At 38.3% G+C, this 17726-nt stretch overlaps 1 long non-coding RNA gene across 1 annotated transcript; it reads right to left on the reverse strand.

The window, feature by feature from the left end:
• Positions 1–11068: 11068 nt before the first annotated feature.
• LOC141591037 (uncharacterized) lies at positions 11069–12365 on the reverse strand. Its single transcript, XR_012520610.1, has 3 exons — positions 12278–12365; positions 12137–12178; positions 11069–11117 (listed from the first exon to the last, which is right to left on the reverse strand). It is a non-coding gene; the product is annotated as an uncharacterized LOC141591037 (long non-coding RNA).
• Positions 12366–17726: the final 5361 nt, after the last annotated feature.

Raw genomic sequence — 17726 nt, forward strand, 5'->3', positions numbered from 1 at the left:
GAGTTATACATTGTATGACTAGAGTTATACAAACTGTGACCAGAGTTATACATTGTATGACTAGAGTTATACATTGTATGACTAGAGTTATACAAACTGTGACTAGAGTTATACATTGTATGACTAGAGTTATACAAACTGTGACTAGAGTTATACATTGTATGAGTAGAGTTATACAAACTGTGACTAGAGTTATACATTGTATGACTAGAGTTATACGTTATCTGACTACAGTTATACATTCTGTGCCCAGAGTTATAAATTGTATGACTAAAGTTATACATTATACACCCAAAGTTATACAGTCTGTGCCCAGAGTTATACCGTATGTGCATAGAGTTATACAGTATATGCGTAGAGTTATGTATTTCTTAATCATTTCATGGATGATTGATTCTGCTCAGATGGTCGCAAGGCAAAGCGTGAAAGCGAGTATTGTAAGCATTTGGCGCGGAGTTTACACCTTGTGTAGGGCAACAATTTTTGAAATCGACGAGGCGGTGACATTCTATAAAGTTTATGCATTGGCAACCGGGTTTGATGTTCGGAAGTACTCGACGAAAAAATGGCGCGACGGTGAAATCAGTCGAAGTTCTTGGTTTGCAGCAGAGAGGGATTCACATATGTCCCAAAAGGAGAGGCAGTAATTAAAAAAAAATCAGATCGGGATTAGGGAAGAAGGAATGCAATGGGGAAAAAGAACTGCGAACCGAGGAGGAAGTATACAGTCAAGAGGGTAGGGTGTAAAGCTCATGTCAGGCTATTTATGAAGAATGGAGTACTAGTAATTGACCGATTCCACATGGGGCATAATCACGAGCTTGTATCGAGTGAGGATCGTCAGTTTCAAAAGATGTCGTGGAACATAGAAGATTTTCACAAGTACTTGATAATGTACAACTCAAGGGTTAGTTTACTATTAAACAAACATCCACTAATTAAATGGCAAACTTCTAAAGTTATTTACCGAGATGATAGAGTTATGTAAACCTAAAAGTTATAAATAATAAGAAGTTATAAGAATAGCTGAAAGATTTATAGTTGAGGAATTCTTGGTTATTAATCAGCACTGATAAGGATTTGTTGTCCACTGCAGTTGAGGATAGGAGCAACTAGGACGTACAACATGTGTAAGGAGTTCGTAAACGGGTTCGAGAACATTGGTACATCCTTAATCGATTTTAAGAACTTCCACCGAGATGTGAAGTGCTTCATCCATAACCGGGACGGTCAATTGTTCATTGACCGGTTCAAGAATATGGCACAAAATAGGCAGGGGTTTTATTTTGATTATGAAGTTGACAAGGATACTTGACCTTGAAGCGCAATACGGGGTGACAGAACCGCTAGAAGGAACTACTCCGTTTTTGGAGATGCAGTGTCGTACGACCCAACATACTCAACAAACAAGTACGATATGATTTTCACGCCATTCACTGGCATAGATCACCATAAGCGATCAGTGACATTCTGTGGGGCATTGATTGCCCATGAAGACCATGAATCCTTCCAGTGGGTTTTGTAGGTTTTGAATGCTATGGGAGGAAAGGAACCCAAGTACATTATCACAGATCGGTGCCGGGCATTATTAAGGCCGTACCCCTTGCCTTCAAGATCGCACGCCACCGATTTTGCATGTGGCATATAATGAACAAGGTGCCATCAAAGGTCGGGGTGACAAGGGAGGATTATAAGGAGTTCGTTCAGAAATTGAACAATATTCTATGGGACGACAACATAGAAGCAGACGACTTTGACGCTAGGTGGGCATAAATAATGGTAACGCATGGTCTTGTGAACGAAGAGTGGTTCTGAGCGTACGAAAAAAGGAGCCAATGGGTGATGGCACATTGCGGGGGACTTGAACATGGGTGGTGTAATGAGGACAACCCCGGAGATCGGAGAGCATTAATAGTTTTTAAGAAGTTCGAGCGAAGTCGAAGTGCACGTTAGTGGAGTTTTGGATGCGTTTTGAAAGCGCTATGGACCATCAACGACATACGCAGAAGAGACTTGACCATGAAAACCGACACTCAACACCGGCAATGGGGACGCATTTACCCATAGAGCAATATGCGTCGGATGTTTATACCCGTGAGGTTTTCAAGGAATTCCAACTAGAGGTCATTTGCTCAATCGATACATGTAAGAGTGTCGGCTATGCTGAAGTCGATGGAGTTGAAGTGACTGTCGTAAAGGATTCAATCAGACATAAAAGTTTCAACGTAGAGTACAACCCAGGTAACAACAGTTTTAATAACTTAAGTTTTCTGAATGTATAACTTTTTTTATTATATGCATAACTCTACTTGCAGAATGTATAACTCTTGTTGTCATATGTATAACTCTAATTTCAGAATAACATTAGAAATTCAATTTTTCAATGAACTGTTGTCATTTGTAGTATAACTCTGATTACATTTTGAATAACTTTAGCTTTCAGAATGTATAACTCTTGTTGCCATATGTAGTATAACTCTGATTACATTTTGATTAACTTTAGCTTTCAGGATGTATAACTCTTGTTGTCATATGTATAACTCTACTTTCAAAATAACATTAGGAATTCTATTTTTCACAGAACTGCAGCTATTTGTAGTATAACTCTGATTAGAGTTTGAATAACTGTAGCTTTCAGAATGTATAACTCTTGTTGCCATATGTATAACTCTACTTTCAAAATAACATTAGGAATTCTATTTTTCACAGAACTGCAGCTATTTGTAGTATAACTCTGATTAGAGTTTGAATAACTGTAGCTTTCAGAATGTATAACTCTTGTTGCCATATGTATAACTCTGCGTGATAATGTTTAACTCTTATTATTATATGTATAAGACAACTAACGGCATAATTTAATTGGATTACGGGGACACAAGGCTACAGTGCGGTGTATGATGTTTGAAAGGATGGGATTTCGTGCCGACATATAGTCCGGATTTTGTCGGCTAACGGCATGAAGACAATTCGATTGATTACGTTTCTACAAGATGGAAAAAGGATGCATTGCAATTGATTATCGAGAATGTGATGGTGAACAAATGGAAACAAATAGTAGCGCTGATGCAAAAGAAGTTGCGATGGTGAAGTTGTGGTCAAGTTCATTCAACCATTGGTTTACTTCGTGGCGCGAGTGAGACTGAAGTTGTGAACTTAAGCTCGTTAATTAGAGAGTTCAAGGAGAAACTTTTACCGTACAAGAAGGATTTAACAAAGCAACATGAATTTGAGCAAATCCTTGGTTGCCCCCTTGATGACGAGGTAACAATACTTCCACCAAAACAATCGAAAAACAAAGGCAGCGGTAAAAGAATGGTGTCAGCTAAGGCTAAAGCCATTGCCTTGGCTTCTAAGCCAAAGCGCATGTGTAATCGTAAACAAATGGCACACCACGATAAACGGAACGCCCTAACCCATTCTCACGAGCATCCACCGTCTTCACCAAAGATCGAAGGAGTAGAAGAAGAAGAAGAGGAAGAGGAAGAAGAAGAAGAAGAAGAATCAGAAGCCGAAGACGACGAAGAAGAAGATTAGAGAAACTTAACATGTAGTAGTAGGCAGTATAAAAATACCCCCGTCTCAACAAATTATTTACAATCTTTTTTTCTTTAAAAGGTAAAAAATCTGGTGAGACGGAACGGGTATTTAATAGCTAGCTTTTGTCTATTTTGAAGGGGGATTGCACCTTCCAGTTGTATAACTTAATATGGTGTGTGAAATTTGAAGCTAATGTTGTACAACTCTTTTACATTGTTTTGATGACTTCTGTTCATGGCAACATATCCAATATTTAAAAGTGGCTTTAAGAAGGAATTATAATTTCAGTGGCTTTAAGTACAACTCTTACCCATATATGGATAAATGTACTTCACAGAGTGTATAACTCTTGTTCAAAATTTGTCTTTAAATAACTGCAGTCATATGTTGTATAACTCTTGTACACAGTTTGTATAACTCTTGATGTTTTTTGTATAACTCTTAGCTGTCTAATAAATTTTCCCTTTTATCATAACTGCAGTCATGTGTTGTATAACTCCTGCACATAATTTGTATAACTTTACTTCACAGAGTGTATAACTCTAACACTTATCTGTAAAACTTGGATTTTACTTATGACTGACCAAGATCATATTGTAACAATCTATTCCAACAAGTTGTCTAAGTTGTTAAGGAGTTTCTTGACAACATTCTAGAGTTGCAAAAAAAGAGAATACAGAATCAAAGGGATACATTCTATTTTTTCGCAGGTTTTTTATCTCCTCTCCGCGCTGCTTTCCGTCCTGTTTTCTCTGTCTTCAGGATCTTTAATTTCTCGCCAATGAAACCATTGACCTTGGTCAGAACTCCTTCCCGGATGATGTTCATGTCGCCCAGGAGAAGCGTCCGCCAACCGAATCACCAAATATCGACGGTTCACCTTCCTCTCGAGATCAACGTGACCAAAACTATCGCCCTCATACATTAGCATGTGCATCATGCAGAACAACCCAGACTCGGTGTCGTTTATCGTTTGCTGATGCCAGGCAAACGGGATCTGACGGAACTCGAACGACGGTATGTCTTTCGCTCTGCTCTTCGCGTCGTCCCTAGCCTCCACGTAGTCACTCATGAGGCTCGCCTGGCAAGAGACAAGAACGTCAAAAAGTGAGATTTGTAAAAGCGGTGAGAACACTTTTTAGATGAACATAATTACAACTGCATTCCACTTACAATAACGTGACATGCTTTGCATATCTCCGATTGCCATGGACTTGAATAGTACTTACTGTCCAGGAGATCAATCGTCCTAGAATTAAAGTTGATACACACACATGCATAATGCGCTTCAATCTTAATGGGTACGAAGATTAAATCAGCCTTCAAGCTGAAATCTTTGCCACAGTCGGTTCGGAAGACGTCCCACATATTGTACAACCTGTCGGTGTCCGGTGTTTGTTGGACAGGGTTTCGTACAAGGCTCAAGATTATTTCCTGTTCAAGTAGCAGTATATGTGTGTGTGTGAGGATACCAGTGGAGTTATAGGGGTTGTGCATTGGAGTTTCACAGTAACTCTTACAGCATAATGAAGAATGCGTAAGTATATACTGGTTGTTAATAACTTCTAAAAACAAAATGTTTAACTCCAGGGAGGGTATGTATAACTGTAGACTTACTTTCCACTGTGAAAGTTTTAAAGAGGGTATGTGCAACTCTTATAACATAGTAAAGGATTGATTAGGACCATACCATATGACGGATACCGAAGAAAGACGAACGAAAAATCGCGCAATCCTCTGCCTCCAATCGATTAAGCAACAAGGACCAACACTCAATCACTTTTTCATCCATTGGCGTCTCAGGGAGCATAGACAACATTTGCAACCTATTAATTGTTCCGTGTCGGCCGTAACTCACAAGTGGTTCACTGTAGTTCAGACAGCAGGTGTTAATCTGGCTATGACGTATACTAAATGGGAAGGTAACTGCTATTAAAATGATTGCATAACTTCACTGATGAAACGTATAACTGCAGTTTAGGAATGTGTAACTCCATTAACGATATATATAACTTCAATGATGAAACATATAACTCCATGTATTACTCTAGGTATAACTCCAGTCCTCTAATGTATAACTCCAAAGAATAAATTGTACAACTACGAGCATATCTTTGTAATACTATACGCAAAAAAAGTGTAGAATTCCAGTATGGAAATGTGTCTATATTGATATAGCTTAATATGATAAAACATTAGGATTTTAGACAGCTTACTCATTTGGATATTTGTAGTCATCAAGGAAAACGTAATCAGCCACTTGTTTGCGATACACCGGGATATCCCTAGTTAATGCCTTGTTCATCTTCAGCATCTTGGCGACCACGGTAAGGTTGGCGTCTGGTTCCCCGCAATATTTGGTGCAACCGAGGCCATCGCCCTTACTCCCGGAGCGGCTATTAACAAATGGAGAGGGCCCGACGGACGGCGTCCGCCCGGGGGCTACTTTGGAAGGTGGAGTACGGAAGGTTGAACCGACCTTAGAGCAAGGTCGTTTAGCGAACCATTCTCTCCGGCGTTTCCAACACCTCTCTTCCTTCCACTTGTGTTCTTGGTGACCTGATTTTATCACGCACCTCCTCCAATTCACGGTCTTTAAGCTCCTTAAAAGCTGATACCCTGGATAACACATCTTCCCTGTCCAAGTTAATGTCACTGAGGACAAGGGTTGCGGCAATTTTCTGGCATGAGGTCATTGCTTTCCTCGTCCCCTAAGTGCAGTCGAATGGCTCTCCACGGTACAACAACATATGAACCATGACGCATGACCACGTCATTGGCGTATGTCCTGCTCCCTGCCGATTGAATTTAACGTTGACAAAAGGGAACCCTTCAACTCTCTTGCCTTTGTCGAGCCCTTTGTAGGCCATATACTTTCCCATTGCATCAGCCTGGCGGAAGTTAGGCAAGGCGTTTAAAAGGGGAAGACGTATTAACAAAACAAATGGAGCTGATAATTAATCTAGTCACCAGTTTTATAAGTCTTACGATGTCGCGCAATCCCTCCGTATGGTAATTTCAGAAGATCGTCCTCGTAAGAACGGTTATCAAGATACTCGATCTGCTCAGAGAGGAAATTTATGCAAATGCAAGAGTAATGATCTTCATCGCCAGTGCTTACCGGGACGAAAACCTACAAACATGCACCAAAAATCTAAGAGTTTTAAAACATAATTAGCAGATTAGAGGCATACATTTTGTGCGTAGTTGGAGTTATACATTCTATGGTTAGAGTTATACATTATATGTGTAGAGTTGTACATTTAATTTCCAGAGTTATACAATATATTCTTGCAGTTGTACATTATGTGCACTAACCAGATGCCTGGAGTTATACATTATACTGTATATGCTTACAGTTGTACTCTATGTGCAGTGAGTTATACATTCTATGGTTAAAGTTATACATTATATGCCTAGAGTTCTGGAGTGAAGTTAGCCACTCATCAAAACTCTAAGCATATACTGTATAACTCTAGACAAATAATGTATAACTTCAGCCCTAGAACGTATAACTCTAGTACTTCTGAAAGCTAAAGTTATATACTGTATAACTCTTGCAATAGGATGTATAACTCTAGCGATAAAATCTATAACTGTAAGTATATACAGTGTAGTGTATAACTCCAGGTATTACTCTAGGTAAAACTCCATGCCTAACTCTAAAACATATATTGTACAACTCTAAGCATATACTGTTAAACTCTACGAAAATAATGTATAATTCCAGTATGTAAATGTCTCTATATTGATATCTGAGCTCACCATATCGGAGTCCAGTTGGAATGGACTAGAACACGACTCTTGCCACATGTCCCACGAGTAACAAAAGCCTTCAGAATGATCAACAACCAAGTTTTTCTTCATGCCTTGCCAAATGTCAATTGCTAGGGCCTATAAAAATGATAGACGGGGTTGGCGACTTGTATCACAAGGTACGTACGAGGTTGTCACAAAATAACTTGCGGAGTTCGAGCACACTTACAGCGTGAGCTAGGCCAAAGAAACAGCGCGAACTTGAAACATTTGCGGTGTTCGCGTGCGTAAGTTCGATTGAGTAGCACAGACAGACGGTGATCGATGACATTTCCCAACTGTTTCCGGGCATCAACGACTGGAGATCAATACGCGTTATGCAGTTTGGACAGGGATATGTGACCAATTGTTCCCTACAAAGGATTAGCAAAATTGAGACACGCAGCAAGGGAATGCATTCATGGCCTGTTTGTCTGTCGTATTGAAATATAGGTAAAACTTATCTTTTACTTACGATTTATTATGGTCGTGGAATTCATCAAAGACATAATCCATTACATCCTTCCTCACCCTGAACACCGTCCTGAAACGTTCCTTGTTAAAACGCAACCACTGTGAGCATACGTCTTCGGGTCGTGGGGTCGGGTGTTCGCAATCCCGAGAACAACCTAGGTTCTCGTGTACAATGTCCATACACGGAAGGGGGGGTTGAATGCAGCAAGAAGGGATGGTGGATCATGTCACATCGCGGCACATAAATAGGGGGTGGATGTGGTGCAACCGGCTCAACCCTAGCACCAGCGATTTCAACTACCAAACCTTCTTTGCAAAGACCGATCGTTCGCTCCTCAACCCCGGCAAATGCCTCATTCACCTCTGCCGTGCTCATGAAAGTCAGAGGGATTTCATTTCCAGTACATTCAGTTGAAGGATTCCCCGGGGTGATCTCCGCACCCTCGACAACATCTACGTTTACTCCCCCATTGTTAGAATGTTGTTCAACATTCTCAATTACATCCTTTTTAACAGTGGCCTGAATGAAAAATAACAAAATTAAACGCCTAACGTATAACTCTGGCCATAAAATGTATAACTGTAAGCATAGAATGTATGACTCTGGCCATATAATGTATAACTGTAAGCATATACACTATAATGTATAACTCTACTGTATAACTCTAGATATACCTCTAGCTATCTAATAAATAACTCCAAAGCATATATTGTATAACTCTAGTCATATCTTTGTATAATCGTAGTCGATATCTTGGTTAAGAGTTGTACCAACTGCCGTTCTGCTTATACCACAGTTACAACAACGTTATACTATATCAACTTAGAGTTATACACTACCAATAAACAAAAAAAAAAAAACCATTGTATAAAAAGTATTTATCGCAAATTAACAAACTTACCTCGCCACCAGGACCACTCCCGTACGCTGGAAGTCCACATGCAGCTTCCTTCATTTCAGCAGTAGAAAACAGACACTCCATCAATTCTTGTGTGTCCAAACCCAATTCTGGGACCATATATTTTTCCATCGCCTTTTCTGATGGTTGATTGTCTGACAACCTTTCAACATTTTCTTGCAATCCCTCCCCATGAACTTGCTCATGCACCTCATCACCTACCACGGGCCGAGATTCAGCATTCTCTGACCGTCCGTCAGCTTGGCCTACAATGTCTGCTGCTCTTTCATGGTCAGTGTCTGACAATCTTCCAACATTTTCAGCATTTTCATTCAATCCGTCCCCATGAACGTGCTCATGCCCCTCATCACCTGTCCAGAGGCGAGCCTCATCGTCCTTTGACGGTCCCAAAGTTTCGTCAATTTCCTCCTCGGTGTAACGCGCCTCCAACAACAGCTCTCTGACAGTTGGGACGGGGGTGCACACAACTTGATCCTCTAACCCTGGGCTAGCAGTGACAACGGCTTAGAAACGACCGTATCACCTCCCACTTCCTCCATAATCTTTGACCATGAAAGCGCAATCGATTTCGTTGGCGTCTCGGCTTTGACGGACTCTAGACGCGGCTCAACACGGGGTTACCACCCCTGCCACCCGCATCATTGGCGAGACTAGACAGAACTTCACTTATTTGACGCGTAGATGCATCGATTCCGATTCGAGATTTTTGGGAGGCTCGTAACTACCTCTCCAAATGCGGGAGCGTTACCCACAGAAACCTTGACCTTTCTCGCAACTGCTCGCTTCAGCGACGTACTTTTGAATCTTTTCACCCTCAAAGAATTCTTGAGAGGCGACTAGGATTCGGGCCCGTCGGATCACTAGTTCTGACTTTGATCCGTGCGGTTGCATCTGCGTACCATGAATAGAACACAATAGCGTTCCTTTGCATTTGTAGATAAAGCTCGTGAGTACCCCCGCATCCAACAAGTAAGTTAGTTATATTATAATATATGGGTACGTTAGTGAAAGAATCCATCGCAGAAATATATAATAGTTTGCACTTACATCGACAACCCTAGCTTTCAATTCCTGGTCATCCTCGACACTCTTTGGTAGTTCTATCTCGAATGAACTTCTTCTCGAAGTTGGGCGGGAGAGAGAGGGGTGGGGGGCCCGATAGCAACAAAGTAGTTTGGGTTCACGCGGGCGGCCGAGGCCGCTCATCGTCCACACTCCTTCCATAAGAGGGGTCTTGAAGGCACCTCGGATACCTGGTCTTAGACAAGGTTAAAGTACCCAATCCCCCTTGACCCACCTCAAATTTTACCCTCTCTACAAGCGCAGTTTCATCCCAATGTTTAATCAAAGGTAGATCATGTTTACAAGGCTTACCCTTGTAATCATATCGCTGAAAGTAGCTTATCATGAGGAAGGGGATACACCCGTTCAACAATGTTACCCCTTTTTACAAGATCGACCCGCTTTCACCGTCATGTCCAAAATATAAGAGCACCAGTCAAAATGCGGGATGGCTTCAGGATCTTCTACAACCCTTAACAGCTTCCAATCTATCCCGTTGTTTGGGGTGGGTGCGAGGAATGAAGACATATAGAACAAAACAAATAGCCGGCAAAATTGATCGTCCGCCTCCTCGTACTCCAGAAGTTGCTTGTGCACTTTCCCTAAGGGTATTGCACTATTCCCTTTGGCCACCCCGTACGCTTGCCGCCATTTGTCCTTCAGCTCCTTATTCTCGGGATCGTTGGACCCCTTTCGCGAGCTCACGGGCACCAAAGGGAGAGAATTGGGTCCGAAAGGTAACAAGAAACGATCATGCACGTCATACTTATCGATCATAAACTCCTTCTTCCGCGAAGCCCCGAACACATATGACCCGTCAGAGAAGGACTCCAAGAACAGTGACGTGTGCAAGTGGGAAGCTGCTAATCTTGAGTTCCAAAAGGCCACCAAACCCAATTTTCTTAACAAAGCGGACACCGATCCTCATTAAGCTTTTCAATGAGAGAGACAAGTCTTTGAGGTCGACACGAAACCGTGACTTCATGCACCCTCTTTACCCTTGGCTTGGCCTCAACCATCTGGGGAAAAGCAAGGACAACACACAAAATTAGACATACTATAGTTGCAATTAGAGATATTTGGAACAAAGAAATAGACATACTGTAAATTAAAGTAATACAATAGATAGTCAGAGTTATACAAAATATAAGAAAAGTTATACATTCTGATAATAGAGTTAATCAGAAAATATCAAGAGTTATACATTCCGACGAAAGAAAAGTTATTCAAAATGTAATCGAGTTATACAACAAATGACAACAGTTATAAAAGGGTCAAACTTTGAACCTGGGAATCAGCTCCCTTCTCAGTACTTGGTGCATCATCCATCTGTAGCTGACAAACAAAAAGGGATTCAGATTAACAGTACAGTTATACATATAATAACAAAAGTGGACAATCTGAAACTAAAATTATCTAATGTGTAACTCTAGGCATATACTGTATAACTCCAGGAAAAAAAGGTACAACTCTAAACATATAATGTACAACTCTAACCATAGAATGTATAACTCTGGAAATTGAATGTACAACTCTACACATTTAATGTATAACTCTAACCATAGGATGTATAACTCCAACTACGCACAAAATATTGTATAACTCCAGTTATACATTATGACAACAGAAGTTATTCAACATGTAATCAGAGTTATACAACAAATGACTGCAATAGAAAGTATAATGTGGCCATGTAATGTATAACTCTAGCCATAGAATGTCCGACTCGGCCATACATTGTATAACTCGATTTATACATGTTGACAGGTTATTCAACATGTAATCGAGTTATACAACAAATGACGCGATAAAATGTATAACTCTAGCAATAGAAAGTATAACTCTGGTCATGTAATGTATAACTCTAGTCATAGAATGTATAAATCTGGCCATACAATGTATAACTGTAAGCATATACAGTATAATGAATAACTCCAGGAATAACTCCAGGTATAAGTCCAGGCATCTAATGTATAACTCCAAAGTATAAATTGTATAACTCTAGCTATATATTGTATATATCCAGGTATAAATTGTATAACTGTAGGCATATATTGTATAACTCTATGAATGGAAACTAATTAAAAGTATAGTCATACATATAACAATTAGAGTTTGACATTATGAAGAAGGAGTTGGTCACAGAATCAGAAGAGCTATACATCTAGAACCCAGAGTTATACATCTAGGAACCAGAGTTATACATATTGCGTACTAAAGTTATACATCTATTAATCAGAGTTTTACATTAATTAACCAGAGTTATACATATTGAGTACTAAAGTTATACATCTATTAAGCAGAGTTAGACATCTAGTAACGTATAAATCAAAATCAAAATTTTTAACCTGGATATCAACTCCCGTGTCAATACTTTCTACAACATCCATCTGTAGATGACAAACAATTGGGATTAGAGTTATACAGATATTTAATTGAAGTTACAAATCATTCTATAAGAGTTATACCAACAAGACGAGATTTTTTACCTTCGATTCAGATTTCTTGGAAGATTTCTTGGCATTTTTCTTGGCAAAAACCATTGTTAATTATCAAATGACCTCGAATTTGATCTGCACAACCATAATTAACAATTGAACAAATAAACATCAGCAAACCCATAATTGAAGATTGAAAAATCAAATGAACTCTTTTTATGATAGTTTAACAAAGGCAATAATTAACAAAAAACAAACTACAAATCACTAAATAAGGAATGGAGAAAATACCTTATAAAAAAATGGAGACAGGCGAGTTTGCACGCGAGTTGGTATTAATTTGTAGTGATGAAAATGGCGTTTGTTAGGATGGAGTTAATTGGTAGTGATGAAAATGGAGTTATCAGAATTGTGAAGAAAGAAAAAGGAAGACGAAATGACAGGAAATAGAGGGAAAAATACCCGCAAGTTGTTTTGAATTGTCTAGAAAATGAGGAGGGAAATGATCATGGACTGATGGACAAACAGTGTAGCATGCATGGGTTAGTGGGTAAGAGGAGAGAGGTAAATCAAAAATATTAGTTTAATGGGGTTTAGTGGGGTTTGATTGCGAAATCTTGGCCATTGGTTTGATTGATCCAACCGTCCACATTAGAACTTATGGACTTATTATATCTAAGGACCTTAGTTGATCCCTTCTCTCTCTCTCTCTCTCTCTCTCTCTCTCTCTCTATATATATATATATATATATATATATATATATATATATATATATATATATATATATATATATATATATATATATATATATATATATATATATATATAGAGGTAGGATCCGGTGAGGCACCTCATTATGGCGAGGCGGCGGTCTCACCAAATTCATTCATTAAACTTGGGGCGGACTGAATGTGGACTGATCTTAAACGGGCTCATTCAATGTGGGCTGTCAATTCATCTTTTCCTAATTTGTCAGTTCATCTTTTCTAAACATCTAAACAAATTTTCTTCATCAACGATTAATATGTGATTGTAGCGATTGTTCATAGATTCCAAATCCAAACTCCATAAACTAATCAACGATTCATCAATTGCAGCGATTGTTCATTCCAATTGATGAATTCCGTGAGGGTTGTGAAGCGATTAATATCGTGATTCCAATTGCGCGATTTCGATCAACAAGCTACAAAGAAGAATATCGTGATTTCAGCAATTTCAGAAGACTTTATTCGATTAATTTGAAGGTAATTTCATCAAAATAACATACAACAACGTGATTTCAGCAATTTCAGAAGAAGATTTCGAATAATTTCGAGGTAATTTCATAATTTTGATCAAAATTGAGCTCGATTAATTTGTGTTTCAGTTTTAGTTTGTAAAATATTGTGATTGTAGTGGAATCGAAGGCTCGATTTTGTGTAATATGAGGAAAGTGTGGTGGGAATAGGTGATTAATTATCATGTGGGTATTTGGTTGATTACTTGATTGTGCGAATTTTAGTGGGTAATCGAACAAACAACAACAGCTTTACAAACGTCAACTTATTATATAAAATTTGGCGCAAAAATGTAATCTGTTTGATCTGGTCCTTTATATGTAAGCATTGGTTTATCTACGATTCTCTTAAACGGAAACAGTTTAGTGAATTTGGTACTTTAAGCTTGTATTATGCGGTTTAGGTGACATGGTTTTAATGCAATTTTTTTGGTGTCGAGCAAGTGAGCAGCGATTAATCTTTGGTGTAGAGGAAGTAAGGGAGGTGCTCCATGACCATGATGGTGTTATTGGAGTGCGGAATTTACGAGTACAATTGTCCCGGCTATGGGGATTAAGGCTTTGAAATACATTAGTTATCCTGCTCAGGTATTGGTTTCGGTCTCTTTTAAGTCTGTTGCCATTTCTGTGTCAGCTTGCTTACAATTTTGCAAAATGATTTAATGGAGAATAAGTTATGCTTTGCGTATAGCTCAACAGATGTTTAGTTTTGCCTTTTAAGGAGCTGGTTCATGGTTGTGTTTATGATGTATGGTCTAGAGGGTCATTAGTGTGATCACAGTGCGAAGGCTGCTATGTCTTAGCTGGTATGCTCTCAAATGTTAATTAGGATTGTAGCCTTGCTCATGTTAGCTACGTACTTCGTCAGTGAGGTTGTGTATTATATTTAATCAGTTGCCAAATTATTGGTCTTTCTAAGACACTGGTTTTCTACAGGTCCGTCTAGTGAGTGGAATTACTTTCCAAGGGAACTTTTGGCTTTTCTGATGGAGGAATACACATCAATGTTTTGGCTTTTGCTCAAGGTGCCTCATTCCATGGACTGAGTTTGGTATGCGCTCTTCTAGTTTTATTGTTGAGCTTAAACTTCTACTATATAAATGTCATGTCGATGTTATTGAAAGTCCTTTTGCAATTGCATCTTAAATAGCTTCTGTATTACTCATATTCTTATGTAAGGCACGCCTATTTTATAAGTGAAAATAATTTCATTTTCTTCGTATAAAATAGTGTCCAACTGTCCTACTGTGTGGGAAGAATTCTTCTGGCAACATGCTTTACATAGCCAAATTAAAGTTCCAGAATGATATTAGATAGCTTTATGTTTTTTTGCCTCCTAGTATTGAATTGGAAAAAGAGACCGGAATATAAAGCAAAAGCAAATTCCTGAAATAACGTAGGCTAACTTTGTATTTTGTTTTTTTGTCTCTCTTACCTCCTCATTTATTAATCAACATTTGGATGCTTGTCCTCGATGCCTAAGATATGATAAGAGATAACCTGTTTTGCTCTTCTCCTGATTTTGTGAATCTCGGTCCTTATGTTGTGAATTCTATAGCTTGTTTTGTGAACCTGTAAGATAATTTTTTAAAACTTGGTCACCATAAGTGTTAGGAATCACCTATTTTGCTCTTTGCCTTATTTTGTGAATCTCAGTCCCTGTGTTGTGAATCCTAGAACTTGTTTTGTGAACTTGTAAGATAATTTTCTAGAACTTGGTCACCATAAGTGTTAGGAATCACCTATTTTGCTCTTTGCCTCATTTTTGTGAATCTCAGTCCTTGTGTTGTGAATCCTAGAGCTTGTTTTGTGAACCTGTAAGATCATTTTCTAAAACTTGGTCACCATAAGTGTTAGGAATCACCTATTTTGCTCTTTGTCTTATTTTGTGAATCTCAGTTCTTGGTTTGTGAATCTCAGACCTTGTTCAGTGAATCGTGGGGCTTGTTTTGTAAAACTTGGTCATCATAAGTGGTTAAAGTCGCCTATTTTGCCCTTTTCCTTATTTGGTGAATCTCAGACCTCGTTTTGTGAATCTCAGACCTTATTCTGTTAATCTCAAACCTTATTATGTGAATGTCAGACCTTATTCTGTTAATCGTAGAGCTTAATTTGTGAACTTAGAAGCTAATATTCTTAAATTTTGTTATAAGTGATAAGAGATAACCTGTTTTGCTCTTCTCCTGATTTTGTGAATCTCGGTCCTTATGTTGTGAATTCTATAGCTTGTTTTGTGAACCTGTAAGATAATTTTTTAAAACTTGGTCACCATAAGTGTTAGGAATCACCTATTTTGCTCTTTGCCTTATTTTGTGAATCTCAGTCCTTGTGTTGTGAATCCTAGAACTTGTTTTGTGAACTTGTAAGATAATTTTCTAGAACTTGGTCACCATAAGTGTTAGGAATCACCTATTTTGCTCTTTGCCTCATTTTTGTGAATCTCAGTCCTTGTGTTGTGAATCCTAGAGCTTGTTTTGTGAACCTGTAAGATCATTTTCTAAAACTTGGTCACCATAAGTGTTAGGAATCACCTATTTTGCTCTTTGTCTTATTTTGTGAATCTCAGTTCTTGGTTTGTGAATCTCGGACCTTGTTCAGTGAATCGTGGGGCTTGTTTTGTAAAACTTGGTCATCATAAGTGGTTAAAGTCGCCTATTTTGCCCTTTTCCTTATTTGGTGAATCTCAGACCTCGTTTTGTGAATCTCAGACCTTATTCTGTTAATCTCAAACCTTATTATGTGAATGTCAGACCTTATTCTGTTAATCTTAGAGCTTAATTTGTGAACTTAGAAGCTAATATTCTTAAATTTTGTTATAAGTGATAAGAGATAACCTGTTTTGCTCTTCTCCTGATTTTGTGAATCTCGATCCTTATGTTGTGAATCCTATAGCTTGTTTTGTGAACCTGTAAGATAACTTTCTAAAACTTGGTCATTATAGGTGTTAGGAATCACCTATTTTGTTCTTTGCCTTATTTTGTGAATCTCAGTCCTTGTGTTGTGAATCCTAGAGCTTGTTTTGTGAACTTGTAAGATAATTTTCTAGAACTTGGTCACCATAAGTGTTGGGAATCTTAGTCCTTGTGTTGTGAATCACATAGAATGAGGGCATTCTATGTTTGATGTTTTACAGCTTAGTTTCTATTTTAGGAACTTTATAGTAGAATTTTTTGCTGTTACTTTTTAGCTTTTTTCCTTATTTGGTGAATCCCAGACCTTATTTTGTGAATCCCAGACCTTGTTCAGTGAATCTGAGAGCTTGTTTTGTGAAACTTGGTCATCATAAGTGGTTAAAATCACCTTTTTTTGCCTTTTTCCTTATTTGGTGAATCTCAGACCTTATTTTGTGAATCTCATGCTTTATTCAGTGAATCTTAGGCCTTGTTTTGTGAAACTTGATCATCATAAGTGGTTAAAATCACCTATTTTGCTCTTTTCTTTATTCGGTGAATCTCAGATTTTGTTTTGTGAATCTCAGACCTTGTTCAGTGAATCTTAGAGCTTGTTTTGTGAAACTTGGTCATAAAATCACCTTTTATGCTCTTTTCCTTATTTGGTGAATCTCAGACCTTGTTTTTTGAATCTCATACCTTATTTAGTGAATCTTAGGACTTGTTTTGTGAAACTTGATCATCATAAGTGGTTAAAATCACCTTTTTTGCTCTTTTCCTTATTTGGTGAATCTCAAACCTTATTTTGTGAATCTCATACCTTATTCAGTGAATCTTAGGGCTTGTTTTGTGAAACTTGATCATCATAAGTGGTTAAAATCACCTTTTTTGCTTTTTTCCTTATTTGGTGAATCTCAGGCCTTATTTTGTGAATCTCATACCTTATTCAGATTTTAAATGCATATAATGTGCCTTATACGGTCATCGACGGAACTAGTTTGTCTTCAGATCAATAGAATTGGTTTTTCGCGCTTTATAATCCGTAACTATAACTATGTTATCATAATAGGATATTGTGTTATAATACCGGCTTTTGTGTCTGAGAATATTATTTGGCTCTATGGAATAATGTAACAAGTTAATAGAATAACACGGTTACTCTATGTGATAACATGACAAGTTCTTTGGAATAACACTACACGCTCTTTGGAATAACATGAGAAACATATGACTCGAATACTCGGGTGAAGTGGTGACTTATAAACTTATATTGTGGCCATTACATCAACTGTAGTGTGTTGGTGGAATATTCAGTTTCTACTAAACTAGCTC

This window comes from Silene latifolia, chromosome 7 (genome assembly GCF_048544455.1).
Source record: "Silene latifolia isolate original U9 population chromosome 7, ASM4854445v1, whole genome shotgun sequence".
In the NCBI taxonomy this organism is placed as follows: Eukaryota; Viridiplantae; Streptophyta; class Magnoliopsida; order Caryophyllales; family Caryophyllaceae; genus Silene; species Silene latifolia.